At 38.1% G+C, this 16,126-nt stretch overlaps 1 non-coding gene across 1 annotated transcript; it reads left to right on the top strand.

The window, feature by feature from the left end:
• The first annotated feature begins 1,651 nt into the window (after positions 1–1,651).
• Positions 1,652–1,868, top strand: LOC135268421 (small nucleolar RNA U3). The gene has a single exon (XR_010336757.1). It is a non-coding gene; the product is annotated as a small nucleolar RNA U3 (small nucleolar RNA).
• Positions 1,869–16,126: the final 14,258 nt, after the last annotated feature.

Genomic DNA, 16,126 nt, shown 5'->3' with positions numbered 1-16,126 from the left:
AAGAATTCACACATCTGAAATGTCAATATTGAAAACAAACTAACAAAACAAACAGAAAAGAAATCTCAGTGTCTTTCAAGTAACTACTAATGGTGATTGTAAGCTATTTCCAATTCATTTGTCACCTTTTTTCTTTTACTTTCTGGGATCAGAGAATAATGAATCTTAGCAACTCTTATAGTCCAAGCTGCTTGTCAGATAGATTTGGGTACTAAGAGAAAGGTTAAATGCCTTGTTTTATGACATACAATGATTAATTATAGAGTTAGGATTAGAACCCAGAAGCAGTACAATTCCCTAGTTTCTTTAGTATATTAAAGCCAATTTTCCTGGGCTAGACAGAGCAGTTGTGACAGTTAGCATTACATTAAATATTGGTAAGAAACTGGTGTTTTAAAACCCTGAACCTCACGATGGGTAGTATCAGATCATCAAAAAACATGGGTCCTCTTTGCATGTCTGCCTCATGTTTTTGCAACATAAGAAATGAGGCAATAAAATATTAATGCTGTAAAACATTTAGGGTTATACATATAAGAAGTAAAGAGCATTGAAATATGAATATATATCAGATCTCTCATGTTGAGGCCAGACTCTATTCCCGGTTGTCGCCTGCTGGGAGTGGGGGCTGGGATTCAGTTACATAGAATCATCCAGCAGCAGGATCCAGCTGGATATACAGCTCCACTGCTAAATTGAAGGCAGAGTTAGAGTCCAGTTCCACTTTGTTGGCTTCTTGTTTTATTGGCTTGTGGAACATTTAAATTAAGAGAGTCTGGGATTTTCTTAAATGCAGAAGGCGCCTATGAGTTCCTATTTTTAAGATCGGAGATTCCAGTGTTTCTACAGAATTCTGCAGCTAGTTGGCTGCTAAGCAGTGAAGTAGTGAGCCAGGGATACACAGCTTCAGGGAAACTGCCTAACCAATGGTACCTTGTCTAGATGCATGATTCTGCAATGTGTTTGCACATGCTATGTCAGCACCTTGAAATGTTCCCCTTCCTATATGTCACCTATTTATTAACACTCCTACCACCACCACCAAACTTCTAAGATTGCCTGGCTTAACTGTCTCCTTTTTTATGAAACCTCTCTTAACTGTTTTGGACAGAAGTAACTGCTCCCTTATTTGTGATATCATAGAACTTTGTTCTCACCTCTATTGTAAGATTTACCTTCACGCATTGTAGCTACCCCTTCATCTAGGCCAGATGTATGGGAGCTATGGCCTCTCCACATCTGAAACTCCAGTGCCTAGGATAGCACTCTGCTGTTAATAACAGCAGGTATTAACGAGGTGTGTTGATTGAATGAATGAAATGTTGAAAGGTCATTCTGGTTTAATCAACCCTTATGCACTTGGTCTTATCTTCTCCATTTGTAATCTTAAAAAAAAAAAAACTTCAAAAGCAGTTTTTCTGATTTAAAATGTAATTATTCTATCAGTTCACAAATACTAATTAGGCACTTATATTCCAGGAAATGTGATTGGAGAAGACTGAATTTCCGGGACAGTAGCAGCAAGTGAGGTCAGAGAATAAATGGCAGAAAGAATAGAACTGTAGATCAGGATCACTTGGGGAACTATGGGAGGATTTTTAATAAAGGAGCAAAATGATTTTACTGGTACTTTAAAAAATCCTTTTTTCTAAAGCCTATACTTTCAGGGATAATTTCTATAGTTCGTCACTAGAGAAGTTTCTCTGAATGTGTAGAGCACAAGAAACCACGAGGAGGAGGAGAAGATGCAGGATTCTGTCCTAAATGTGAAGCCAGCTCTTGGTGTTGCTTCAACTGCCAATTGTTATTAATGATAGTTCTTCTTTCCCACTGGGAGAATGGAAAGGAGAGGATGCAGTCTTTGTGGTTCCCATTCATATGTTTAAACAAATATATATATTTGTTTCTAGCTGCTGTGCGGGGAATAGACCATAGTGGAGGAGTGGAAAGCAGAAAGACCACTTAATATATGCACTAGTTTTCTAGGAATTCTGTAACAAAGTACCACAGTCTGTGAGGCTTAAACAACAGAAATTTATTGCCACAAACTCCTGGAGGCTAGATGTCTGAGAATCAGGTGTTGGCAGAGTCGGTTGCTTCTGAGGGCTCTGAGGGAGATTCTGTTCTATGCCTCTTCCGTAGCTTTCCGGTGGTTTTCAGACAATTTTAAGCATAGATGCATCACTCTGATCTCTAATGACATCTTCTCATGGCATTCTCTCTGTGTGCTCATCTGTTTCTGCACCAAAATTTTCCATTTTTATAAGGACACCAGTCATATTGGATTAGAGCCTACCCTAATGACCTTATCCTAATTTGACTACATCTGCAAAGACACAATTTCTAAATAAGATCACCTTCTGAGATACTAGGGATTGGGGCTTCCATGTATCTTTTTGGAAGAATTCAATTCAACCATACTAGTATACTATGGAAATAGTAAAATCTAAAGATGATAGATGGACTAGAGTATAAACACTGTAGGCAAAGAGAAGTGGCCAGTATTTACATCATTTTGAAGGCTGAGCCAACAGTTTTTGCTGATTAATTGGGTGTGGGATATAAAGAATAGAGGGATTAAAAAAGACTTCAGGATTTGGGACCTAAATAATTGCCCTTTTCTGAAATTAAGAAGACTGAGAAGAGTGTAGAGGAAAGTCAAAACTTTGTTTTTGAACATGTCAGTATGTTATCATTGAAATTTGTTAGATTTCTAGACAGAGATGTTGATAAAGTGTTTCAGTATACAAAATTTATAGCTGCAGAAGATATAATCATCTTAGTTCAACCAATACTTATGATAGATAAAAAAAAAGTCAGTTGGTTTCTTTGTTGTTGTTGTTGTTGTTTGTTTTTATTTTGTGACAGAGTCTCACTCTGTCGCCCAGGCTGGAGTGCGGTGGTGCCAGCTGCATTCACTGCAAACTCTACCTCTTGGATTCAAGCAATTCTCCTGCCTCAGCCTCCCAAGTAGCTGGGATTACAGATGCCCCCCACCATGCCCAGCTAATTTTTGTATTTTCAGTAGAGACAGCATTTCACCATGTTGGCCAGGCTGGTTTTAAACTCCTAGCCTCAGGTGATCTGTCCGCCTCAGTCTTCCAAAGTGCTGGGATTACAGGCATGAGACACCGTGCCCTGCAGAAATCAGTTTTTGTACAAAGTGTTTATTTAAAAAAATAAAACAATACACCTTGCTCCAAGGCCACTGAAACATGCAGTGACAGCAATAGAAAAAAAAATAGCTCTCTTGATTTCCAATCCAACACCTTTTCCATTATATTACAAAGCTTTCATCAGCTGTTATTAGTTCCACATGCGTTTGGTAAACAGTGGTTGGTAGTCTAATGCAACAAAAATGCTAAAAATTAAAATTCTGGGCCCAGTAGTTGGGTGACAAAGGTTCCAGCTTAATATATATTCCAATATATTATCACAAAATCTATGAATATGACTAGATGGTCAACAATATAGTAAGCTACAATGATTTTGGAAATTGAACAGGTTTTTTTTTTCTCTTATCATATATTCAAAACTCTAATGCAGAATCCGATGTTGAGACTATGCTACCCTGAAGCATAAAAACTGAATGCCCCCAGAATTAGGCACTCAACTTCTCTCTGCCCACGTATCAACTGGCAGCTGGCTCAGTCCCCATTGACTCTAAGAGAATGTTTTGTCCATTTGAAGATTTGGTTGAGATAAACTTTCTATGTTTGGCACTCTGACAAAATTTACACTTCAAGAGATTCTGAAAGATATGATAAGCATGTCAGTCTTCTGTTAGCATTGAAAAAGGCTTGATTTTTTTTAAGTTAAAATAAAAGTCCTTGTATTATTTTCTGGATTATTTTCATTTTGCAATAAAATATTTGTCAAAAATAGCTACACAAAAGAATAGTATTTATAACACATACAAACATTCTACACACTTTTAATCAAAATATGACTACAGGAATATGGAATAATTCTTATTGGCCTCTTTAAGACTATTTTAGCTACTGTATTTTGATATTTTATAATGAGTGCTAGAGCACTTTGTTTTAAAATTAATCAATGCAGCAGTTGATTAGTTGCAACTGTAAGAAATATTCAAGTAACTTCAAAAAACAGAAACATGTTCCATCCGTCAGGAAGGTTATGCTACTTGCTACTAACCCACTGGAAGGTGGCTGGAGATAATGATGGCTCCATTATGTGACCATAGAGAAGGGACAACTGAATAGCCTGAGCAAATTTCCAAAACAGAAGGAAATAATAGGTGTGCCATGCTCTTATATATTGCAAATATTCATATGTGCTTAACATTCTGGGAGTAAAAACTCAGCCAAAACGGCTCTTTCGTGTATTAAATGGGATCCTCTGTAATTTTTCAATTAAAAGATTGTACTGATAACCAAAGGAGGGAAAAAAACAAGAAGAGAAAAAGTTAGTAGATTCTCTTTATCCAGGGCTTTTGCCTTATTTTGTTTTAAACCTTGCTAAATACTATTTTGGCGATCAATTACACATCCAAGCATAACAAATTGCACACCCAAGCATAACAAATATAATGCACAAATGCTAATATTGATGGATATTTTATACTGAATTCTGGTTTAATAATAAAGGATAGTTTGTCCTTTACACTAAAATGAAGCAAAATAATTTTCATTAGAAAACCTCCAGAATTACTTGCTTGTGAACGTATTCTTGTATAGATACTAAGAAAAAATATTTAAAACAGATAGAAATAATATCATCTCCATTGTGCACATGCAACCATTACTATGACTAGCAAAGAAACAGAGATGAACACACTTGGCAATTTTTATGTTGCACTGATTAATTCCATCAGCCAAGAGTGAAAGCCACATCTTTTGTGTTTAAAGAATAAAAGGCAGTGTTATATATTACAGCACCCGGAAGGCATTTGTGGCAGGTGCAGTAATTTAAGTCAACCTAAACACTCACTACGGCAGCTAAGGTATAGGCCAGTTGGGTGAAAATACCAAACAAAATAGGTTTGAATCACTTTTCTTAACAATCTTGAAAAAAAGAAAATATTTCATATCTCTCTGGTGGCTTGGTTATGACCCTAGTAGAAAGCAGGGATGGAATTCTCAAATTTCTTTCAGCCCTCCCCTTTAGTCTATGATTTAGAAATAAAATCAGAGGCGAAACTCAAGGAATAGAGATACACGTATTTATCAACTGTAGTGCCCAGTAGAGGGCACTGGAAAGGCAGGACTGCAGCATAAGATTGGACTCCTATTTTTAAATTATAAGGGTAGATTGTTTAGAAAAGGAAACATGCAAAAACATTTTTTCTAATCACAAATTTATCTACAGGGTCTGCCATTTATCCTTCAAATGTGATGTGAAATTGGCATTACTGCTGTTTTCAAATTTTGACTTTTTAAATTAAGATTGCTTGTCATAATGTGTTCCCTCAATAGTCAGTAAAGGGAATCAAATTTTTATAACAGGATTACAATATTTAGTTTACATTGGTTCTCATTGATAGGGAAGCAGATATTAGATGATTTCTGGCCTTCAATATTTTCTTCTAAATTTAAACATTAAAACTGTACCACCCAATTTTTGCTGCTTTTATTTTCTGAGTGATAATATTTATTGAACATTGTCAAGTACAGAACATTTTTCAAATATTCTAATCAAGATACATGCCCTAAATGTTTATGTTTTAAGATAAGATGGATTCTGTATTATAAATAATTCCACTCACAACAAATATTGAAAAATGGCCTCTTATGACAACTTTTTATTTTTGTCCTCTAACTTTATAAACTTTAGGAAGGCATACAGAAAAAAAAGATATGGTAGAAAAGTTGAGAAAATGTCCTAAATGCAATTGAATTTCAAAATGTTACAAAGTGAAAGGTAGCCACACGGGTTGGAGGGTATTTTAGAAAAATGGTAGCAATAGATAATCCAATAAAGGGCACATCCTATGATAATTCATGCTGCCCTAAACTTTTCCTGGGACAAAGCTTACAAGCTAACGGCAACCAACATTTACCTCGTGCTGCCCTTTCCTTTTAAATGAATAAGAGGATCAGGCATACTTCTCCACATCCTTTGTAGATCCATTTGGTGTTACATCAAAGAGCACTCTGAAGACCAAAAAAAGCATATGTGGATGATGTTAATAAACATGACTTGCTGGACATTTTGAATTTCAATGTTCCTGCAGTTTTGCATTAATCCCCATCAGGATTTAGTGGACATTTGCATTTTTTTCTAATTTTACAGAATTCACAACATCTGCTACAGTTTGGAAAGGTAGAAAACAAAGAACAGGGAGGCTTTTTGGCTTTCACACACCTCTCATTTAAAGAAGGGCTCAATCTCTTTATTTTCATCCAATTCCGCATGCTTGTGGAATGCATATTATAATAAGGCTGCATCTGTTGACCAGTTACAGCTGTGTCCATGATGGTACTTGGTAGTAATCAGTCCTCTCTCTGTGCTGTGGTGGTATATCGCAGAAGGAAAACTGAGAGCCATAAGAGCTTTACCTTTGTCTGACTCGCGCTGTTCTGCAAAATGATTAGTCATCATCACAGCGGTGGCTTGGTTTTTCTATGTCTTATTTGGAAGCTGCCAAGATGTAGTCAGATGCAAACACCATGATGATACGGACACATTTAAACACAGGAGACAGGCAGCATGGCAGCAGCAATGGAACATTTTTATCTCAAGCCCTAGACAGCAAGGCAGCAGAACAGAGCAGTTTAACTCAGGGGGATAGCAATGAAAAGTGTGGCAGTACATGAGAGCACACGCTGTAACAGGCTGACGGACAGCATTTGGCTTGTATCAGAAGACACACTCAAAAGCAATGCAAAGACAGAAAATAAGCTTCTAATTTCCTCTCTTGAAATTAGGTCCAGCTTCTGACTACTGTTCTGTGTTGGTTGGGGTTTTGAATACATAAAAGCAGACAGGCTTTAATTCATATCTGGTAATGAGTGTTTCTTTTTTAAAAACTTCTTCAGTGTGCATGCCTCTTTTAGTCCAGCTGGAAAAAATTATTTCTGTTTCTCAAATGACAAGTTTCATGACTCATATATAAACCTCCATTCATTCATTCATTCATTCATGCACTCCCACAAAAGTACCTATGGACCAGGCCCTCTTTCATTACTGGGGATATATCCCCAAGCAAAAGATAGGAGTTCCTGCCTTCCTGGAGCTTACAAATCAAAGTCTAGTGACAAAAAAGAAATCCACATAAAATATATAATGGACTAGATGGTATGCAAGCCATGCAGCAAAATAAAACAGGAAATAAAATAGGAAGAGCCAAATTGAGTTTAGGAGAGAGTTTCACTTTTAAATAAAGTGATAATGGCAGATAAGCTTGTAGCAGGTAAGGGAATCAGACTGTGTGGTTGTGAGACTGTGTGTGTAAGCGCATGCTGAAAAAGACCATGTTCCAGATGAAAGAGCCATAGGAAAGATACTGAGTTGCAATGAGCATATTTGCTGTGTTCTTAGGTTACTCCTAACCAATGACAATCTGATATTTGCTCCATTTCCTGCTTTTCTTTCTCTCTCCTTTTATTAATTTCTTAATTTAACAAGCATTTATTGAACATTTATTATGTGCACTGTAACAGTCACTGAAGTAATGAAACTGAATAAAATGCAATCTCTTAGAGGATTCACAGTTTAAAGGAACATCTGGATAAATACCTTGATTAGTTTGTTCTTACTTAAGGCTTTCCTATAATTTGTTTCCTACCTTATTTTGAGATAATCACATACGTTCTTTCTGCCACTCAACATTCCCCAAAATACCTGAAATCTGGGAAAGACATTCTGGTCACTTAATTATTTTGACATGCTTAATCGTTTGGAAGCCTCCTGACTATAATACGGAGGTTAGGTCAGACCAAGGTTGTTTGACAACATAGGAAAAGTCCAGAGTTTTTTGTATAGGGCTCTAATTCCAGCTTCTGCTAAATTTGCTGAGCCACATGGGTCATTTTTCCATATTTACTTTGAATTGAGCAACTTTACCTACGACTGAGCCTCCCACATCACTGGGGTACAGCTCAGTGGCCTTTACAGTCAGCCAGTGACACCTCAACCTTTCTCTAGTCCTCCTTTCCACCTCAAACCGGTGCTGTATCTCCTGTCCATGTCCTATGCCACACAGGTCTTCATCCCCAACCTCTTGCCCCCTCATTCTGCCTCTCTGCTCCCAAGGCACTCAGGCCTTGTAGGCTAGTCTCTCTTTGTTGCTCCTCCCCTCTTCACCCTAGTTTTGCTTCCAGGAACTCGAATTTCTCTCACTACACTAAGCAGAGTGCTCAGCTCCTTCTGTTTGCTATTCCCAAACTCAGCTCCAAGGCCTTATTTTGCATATCCGATAGCTATGTACGTTCTCAGCTAAAACGAAAAAGGCCTTCAATTACATTAATGGCATAGAGATTTCCTTTGCAAGGCTCCCCTGAAAAGAAATTTCAATTTCAAATATAACATTTTTTTTCTTCATAATAGAAAGTAACATTAATTCAGAGGTTGTTATAGGATATCAGTATATTCCCTTCTCCCAGTGCATTTGCATTCTTAATCTTCCATCAACAAGTTCACAGCTGTTAACAACATGTGAAAGCCTTTTGAGTCAGCCTTCCCTACAGCCGTGGCACCCTTTGACGTTCTCCTTGCTGCAGTCCCCCGGGATGGTTATATTTCACACTCTGTTGGAATCATTTCAGCTCTACAACTGCCTCAGCCGTGATCCACTGTATCTACTTTGAATTGAGCAACTTTACATACGACCGAGCCTCACAGATCACTGGGGTATAGCTCAGTGGCTTTCACAGTCAGCCAGTGACACCTCAACCTTTCTCTGGGTCCCCCTTTCCACCTCAAAGCAGTGCCGTATCTCCTGTCCACGTCCTATGCCACACACGCCTTCAGCTGTCAGTTTGCTCTTGAATGAGCTGCTCCACCATTTCTGCAATGTCGCTTCAAGATAGAAATCTGGCGCCAGTGAAAAGAACAAGAACTTGGAAAACTGAACGGGATCTTCATACTTAGATAAATGTGCAACAAATCAGAATGAAAAAACAATAAAAGAAAGCAAAAAGAAGAAGAAGGAAGAGCAGGAGGAGGAGGAGGAATAAAAAGAGGAATGAGCTTTCCTACTTCCTTATTGCTCTACATCTAGGGATGACTAAAAACTGCCGTCTACTTAAATTCAGGACTCCTCCATCCAGGAGCATTGTGATTGGGCTAAGGTTGAAGGGAATGCATCTGAGAATTTGCTACATAGAAAAGAAGAGAGATTTTTCTCACAGGATTCTCACTGCATGAGGTATGAACTACAGTCACAAATCAGATACTGTATTTAAACAATCGGAACTTTAATGTATGAGGTCCAAACAGATGCAGAAATGACATAGGAGTTAAGAAGAAATTACTTAAGCGGATAGTGAGGGTATGGGAGTCCTTGGTAAGGTTTTCTTTTTAATGAATAGCAGCCCTCAAATCATTTTCTAACTAGGAGCGGGCTGCAGAAATGAGCTGCAAACACAGACAAGCAGGCTGGAAGCTTGCATGGGTGAATGACGGCAGGACAAGGCCACCTGGGACTAGGCATGTTCAAAACGGCGGCTCCATCTTGCCTTCTCTTTGCCAGCCGCACGTCAGTAAGGAGCAGACAAGATGGTGCGGGTCAAGTGGAAAGGCCCATGTGCATAACAAGATTAGGGTCGGGTGGCCAGCCTTCCCTGCACGTTAGGTAAACGTCACACCTGATAGAATCAATCTGTGGGCCATAGTAAATCAGACACCGCCTCCTTAAGCCTGCCTATAAAATCCAGCAAACTCGTAGCCAGCCGGTCTTTTCTGTTTGGAAGCCCTTCTCTTTCAGCAGAGAGCCAGTTGCTCTCTTTTCTTTCTCTTCTGCTTATCAAGCCTCCACTCCTAAACTCTCTGTCTGTGTCCACGTCCTAAAGTTTCTTGGCAGAAGATGACGAACCCCAGGTATTTACCCCAGACGATGACGCATCTTCAGAAACATATTTGAGCTTCCACATGCTCCTGTACCATCTTAAAAAGTGTTAAATAAATTTTCCTTACAAATCTTGTGTATTTTCTGAGTAGAATTCAATGGTGGGCTCTCACGTGCGATTCAGTTCAAATCTCCCTCCTTTAAGCATCCCACACTGACCCCTCACCATCACCATCACTGCTGCTGCCAGCACTTCCACTGCCTTCCAGATTGCTTATGCAGGTCCTAGACAGTCTCAGAAGTGAGAACAGGGAAGAGTTGTCACATTCAAGGTCTGTTGAGTTCCCAAGGACTGATCACTGCTGTCCTCCTTCTTAAACCTGCGCTCCAAGGACGATGGCAAAGGGGAAAGAGGGCGTGAGGGAGCAGAACGTGCTCACAGTCACGTCTCTCCTCCAGCATGCTTTCATCAACAGATGTCTGTTGGTGCCCGAGGAAATCTAGGCTGTTATGAGCCCTACCCTGAAGGAGCAGGGAAGTCGTGTCCTCAGCTCACCAAAGGTGATAGTTTCTTTCTCTTCTGGGGACCTGACCTCTGCTCTGCTGCTTAATGTCAGAACACCTGGCTGTCTTCTGTGTTCCATCCCGCAAGTCAGAAGAACATTTTTCCCTCTTCTTCCTCTTCCTTTTTTTTCCTTCTCTTCTTCCTCTTTTCCCCTCTTCCTCCTTCCTTATTTTTCTCCTCCAAGAATCATTTACACATAAGAAAAGTGTTTTTACTCTTCCTACATTGGTGTGCTGCCCATGTTTTTTGCACGTCATGCTAGCATAAGGGCACTTCATGAGCCCTCAGTGTTCAGATTATTTCTGGAATCTCCCCCAAATCTCGTAGCCTTTCTGTCTTTGGGATTTGTCCTACTTCCTACAGATGTGCAAATTTGAGCAAAAATTTTCCTAATATCCCAGAACTTGGAACTGCTGTTCGAAACTTAGGTTATTATTATTATTTAAAAAAAAAAAAAAAAAAAAGCAAGTACAGAATAACAGCAAATAGTAACTAGATAACTCCCTTTGAGTTTGATTAAGGATTGAAAAAAAAGAAAAAGAAAAAGAAACAAACTTGTCCCCTGCAAAAATCACTCAAGTTGTTTATTTACTTCTAAACCAGATTATATAAGCTATACGCAAACAACCGGAATTGGAAGGGTGGAAGGGATCTATAGAATTGGAAACTGTCAGTCTGTTGCAGAATACTGTGGCTTTTCCCTTTGCTCCCTGAGTAAGGAAGGATAGAGGCATGTTTCTTTCCACTCAGAGTCATTTGAAGAGTCTTTTGAGGGAATCATTCTAATAGACTGAAGGAGCTGGAAAAAGGGGAGATGGACATTTCACTTTCTGGTTTAATGTCTCCTTAAGTAATAGAGCAATTAATCTGCCCCATGCTTCAAATAGAAGGATAAAAACTTGAAGAAAGAAACCAGGGGCAGGGAGCAGCATTAGGTTAGTGTGGACTCTCTCAACTTAATATGACAATGTTGGTTGATTTTACTATGAATCAGGTGGGCAGAGCAAATTTACCAGCCAGGATTCCTCCCAAATAGGATGAAAACTAAGCAAGAAAATAAAACAGCAGGGGATCATGAGTCATGCCACTGATGTGGGGGCAGAAGTAGGTTCTACAGGTGTCAACTTAGTGGATCTTCTGCCTCCTCCTCCTAGCAGGGACCTTCCGGCAGTGAGGATCAATAGTACTGATAGCAGTGGCAGAGGAGAGATACCCACATTTTTTATTTTTATTTTGCACTTGACAATGAAAGTAAGATCAAGTTCTTTTTAAAATATTTTCTTAATTCTGTGATTTCTTGATCAATTTGCAAAGGAGAAAACAAACTCTTTTTTTTTTTTTGTTTGTGACAGAGTCTCACTCTGTCACCCAGGCGGTAGTGCAGTGGCATGATCTCGGCTCACTGCCACCTCCGCCTCCCGGGTTCAAGCGATTCTCCTGCCTAAGCCTCCTGAGTAGCTGTAACTACAGGTGCATGCCACCATGCCTGGCTAATTTTTTGTATTTTTAGTAGATATGGGGTTTCACTGTGTTAGCCAGGCTGGTCTCGATCTCTTGACCTCGTGATTTGCCCTCCTAGGCCTCCCAAAGTGCTGGGATTACAAGCGAGAGCTACTCCGCACGGCTGAGCAAAACAAACTTTTAAGAGTGGAGTGATGAACTAAGGGTTTCACTAATGGAGAAATAGGAAACTATATTACATTTGGAGAAATAAAGGAATATGATTCTAAATATAACCCCAACATACATGAAATCTTTATACCTCTCAGTATGCATTCCAAAATAGATGACTCTGGATTCGATTATGTTATAACAAAGACCAGGCAGTATCATCTTTTGTGTGCTTTGTCCCTTTCTCCAGCAGAGATCATAAGTTAATAGCCCTGTGGACTCTATTTAGCCTATAAATATTTGGTTTGGTTTCAGTTTACAGGCTAATCGAAATGTTTTATAAAATTAATTTTCAATAATACTTGAAGGGAAGGGTATTTTTCTATCTGAACCTGTACCCTCACTGGAAGCTATCAGCAGGGCATTTACTTTGCATCATCACACATAGACTGCTGAATTTGCAGACTACACCTTATAGGAGCAAGTGAGGTTTAGGAAGGAAGAGAAATTTCAGAAGACAATCTCGTACCACATACATCTTCCCAGGTGTTGCCCTTATTACAAAATGAAGGCATCTGGGAAAAATGTGGGTGAGTAGAGAAAAATCCCAAAACTACTATGCGCCTCATTAAAAAAAAAGGAAGCTAGGAAAGAAATACTGAGAACTGGTTCTATTCTGCCTTGAACTGTGTGATTCTTCAGAAGTAATGGGTCAGAAGAACATTGAAGCATGAAGATTGGTTTCTAGAGTCCTAATGAAACTTCAAAAGGATGTCATGCATTCAGCCATACAGAGAAGCATCTTTTAGGAGCTAGCAAGTCAGTATATTCAGCCCACTTAACTTTTTCCTCTATGTCTCTGGTGTCTGTTTCCACACCATGGCTGTCACACCAAGGCCAGTTACTGGAAGGGAGGGGCCCCTTTCCACTATCCTGCCACTGAGAGGAGAGGAATCCACAGTCCTACTGACAAGGAGATTTATGCCCTGGTTCCCTTGGGGGATTGGAAGAGTCTGAATTAATTTTTCTAAAGGCATATTAATAAACATGGTAATTAGGTTCTCTGCAGTACTGATAAAATATTCAACTTTTGTAAATTTGGAACAATTTACCAACTTGCAGACACTCTAGTGAGTTGTAAAAAAAAAAAAAAAAGAGCAAAATAATCCCTATATTTCATTAGGCAATCTTGGTGGCTTAAATGTAATTGAATACCTCAGTGACATTTATTATTGAAGATAGGTTGAATGTTTCTAGACGTTTGAGGCATGTGTGTAAATATAACAAGACAAAATGTTATTTTTATTTTATCTTATTGTTTATTATGAATATTTTATTTAATTAATCTCAAACTATGTGTGGGTTAATGATATAAAGGATACAATGACATTCTTTATCTTCATGTTCTAGCCCAGATAATATCACCTAAAATTTAAGGCAATTTAAGATTATTTTGCTTTTCTGAAAGTAAAGATATTCAGTGGTTTTGTTCTTAGAAATAAATTATGCTCACACTTTATCCTTTCACAAAAGATCAGAGTTTTCTAGGAGATATCTAATAATCCCAGGCATATAGAGCATTGACATTAAGAAACAAAATATGAAGCAATTCTTTCTGTAAAAATTATCTTATTGTTTTATTTAAATACCCTCAAAATGCATAAGAGAGCTGAAACTTCACATACTAGTTTCCCACTAGCAAAACAAACAGAATGAAATTTAGTGTGAGGTCATTGATCAAAATCTAATTCAAAGTTCTATATCTTGCTTAGCATGTGTTTAGTACCTAACAAAAAATAACCCACTAGGGTGTAGCAGAAACACTATCTGATTCTGTCTCTCATGTTAGCATTAAAACAGTTAATTTGTTAAAGTTGTCTATTACATAAATAAAGTAATGGCATAAATAATGCATTGCATGATTTACCCCATGGACAATATTCAATTGTTAATAATATAAGCATAAATGTTGTTATATTATTGTCAGAACTACAGTCAATTTTACCTACATTTCAAAATATACTTACATTCATAGAATTTTTCAAGTATTCCTTTATGATCTACCTACTCCCCTAAACCTATGGAGAAGTTTTTGCTGCAGCAGATTCATGAATCTAACATGTGGTATTTAGCCTGTGGAATCCTAGACTAGAGGAGTTAAGTTCCAGAAATTGACAATATGGCACCATGCACTGGAATTATATGCTTCTCTGGTTAAGAGTGATAGTGAGGGACTAATTTAATGCTTTTTGGTACAGGATAGGAGGGGTAATACATCTAGTAAAGGAATTCCTCTCAAAGACAGCTGGGCCTTAAGTCAAGAGTGCCAGGTAAGAAAAGAATCTGTAAAAAGAGACTTCACAGTCCTCGGAAGATGTAGTATCAGTAGGAAAATTGCAAGATAGCAGGCTTCAGATCTGATCTTCCTACAAATTGCTGTAAAGAAATGCTCTTTTTTTTTTTTTTACTTAAAATAAGATAGTGATGGTACATCTGGGTAAAAGCCCATTGTTAATTTATCTGTATATTCCACTTTCAGAAAAAGTAAGAACTGGGTCCCTGTCAAAACATCAAGAATGTCTATGTTTAAAATCCAAATAAGGATTTAAGAGACTATAGTATAAATCAGTGTCCTCAGTTTAAATACAATTTTTTTTTTTTTTTTTGCATGTGACCAGGAGCTTTACTGGAAATGCTGAGACATTCTTTCTCCTATGGAAAAATACAATTAGATATTGTATTCTACTTATGTCTGATCTTTGAGAGCAATGTCACAATGATGACTGATGAAAAATAACTACGCTTAGTAACGTAAGTTAGTAACAGGAATATTTGGAGTTTGGGGACATTGTAAAGACTGCTGTAGAGTTGTATATTTCTCTCCCAAAAGTAGATAACTCTAAATTTTAATAGGTTCCACATATGTTGACTGGAAGTATCCTCCAAATTTTTCTGGATTGTGTCAGCCCTCTGATTTAGAACTGAAGTCTTCATATAGGAAACCAATATACATCATTGGAAATTTTAACATGATTATGGTAAAATCTCCATATTAGTTCTGAGATTGTGGAGGATCTGACACAACTCCACTTGCAAGCTAACAAGTTACCTTTTTTTTTTTTTAATATGCATGTACTGGTAGAAGAACACAAAACCCTAGGCCAGAGACACAGATGGTTAGTTAATCAAAGCAAAAGCAGTAGTCAGAGTAATATCTTGGCGTCTTATTTTCACACCCCAGTCCCCTTAGGGCAACATTATGAGTGCAAGATGTTTACCTCAGCATGCAGCAGGGTTGCATTACAGGAGAGGAACCCCCAAATTATGAAACTTTAAGCTTTTATGGGCTTTTAGCAATCTGCTTACTCTCTTCTCTAGAGGGAGAGAAATTACTCATTAACCTGGAAAGTAAGAAAATGTTTCCAGGGAGGGGAAAGAGACTTCAGTAGATTCATAAAAATAAACACTCATACTCACTATCCTGAAATGTCTCTTTTTAGGAAGACACTTTCTATAGCTGCCAAAAATATGTTTGCTATTCAAAGATGCCCATTACTTAGAAGGCCCGGACAAACAGGAACACAATAAATCCATGAATAATTGTATCCCTACCCTCCCATTGAGAAACTGTAGGGTCAGATATTGACTGGAGCCTTCATATACTTGATCATATGAGGAAATTTTACTGACAAGTTATCATTGTAACAGAGGACTTCTTTATAACTTCCCTTTTCAAGTGGTTGTGATGGATTCTTTATAGTCAAGGTTGTCAAATTCCTGTCTATAACATGCTAAGTAGAAACCATTCACTCAGAGAATTAAAGCTGCTTTGCACTCATCTCAGTGGACAGCTGCCTTGAATTGCTTTTTATTCTCACCATCTTTCTCTACATGCAAACAACACCACTTTTGTTTTTCTACCTCACAAGTTTCTAGTTCTGAGGTAAAATTTACACACACTGAAATGCACAGATCTTAAG

The sequence above is a fragment of the Aotus nancymaae genome, unplaced genomic scaffold (assembly GCF_030222135.1).
Source record: "Aotus nancymaae isolate 86718 unplaced genomic scaffold, 86718_ANA_hifiasm-v0.15.2.pri h1tg000040l, whole genome shotgun sequence".
In the NCBI taxonomy this organism is placed as follows: Eukaryota; Metazoa; Chordata; class Mammalia; order Primates; family Aotidae; genus Aotus; species Aotus nancymaae.
Note: the sequence above shows the minus strand (reverse complement) of the source record. Positions and strands in the feature narration are given on the sequence as shown.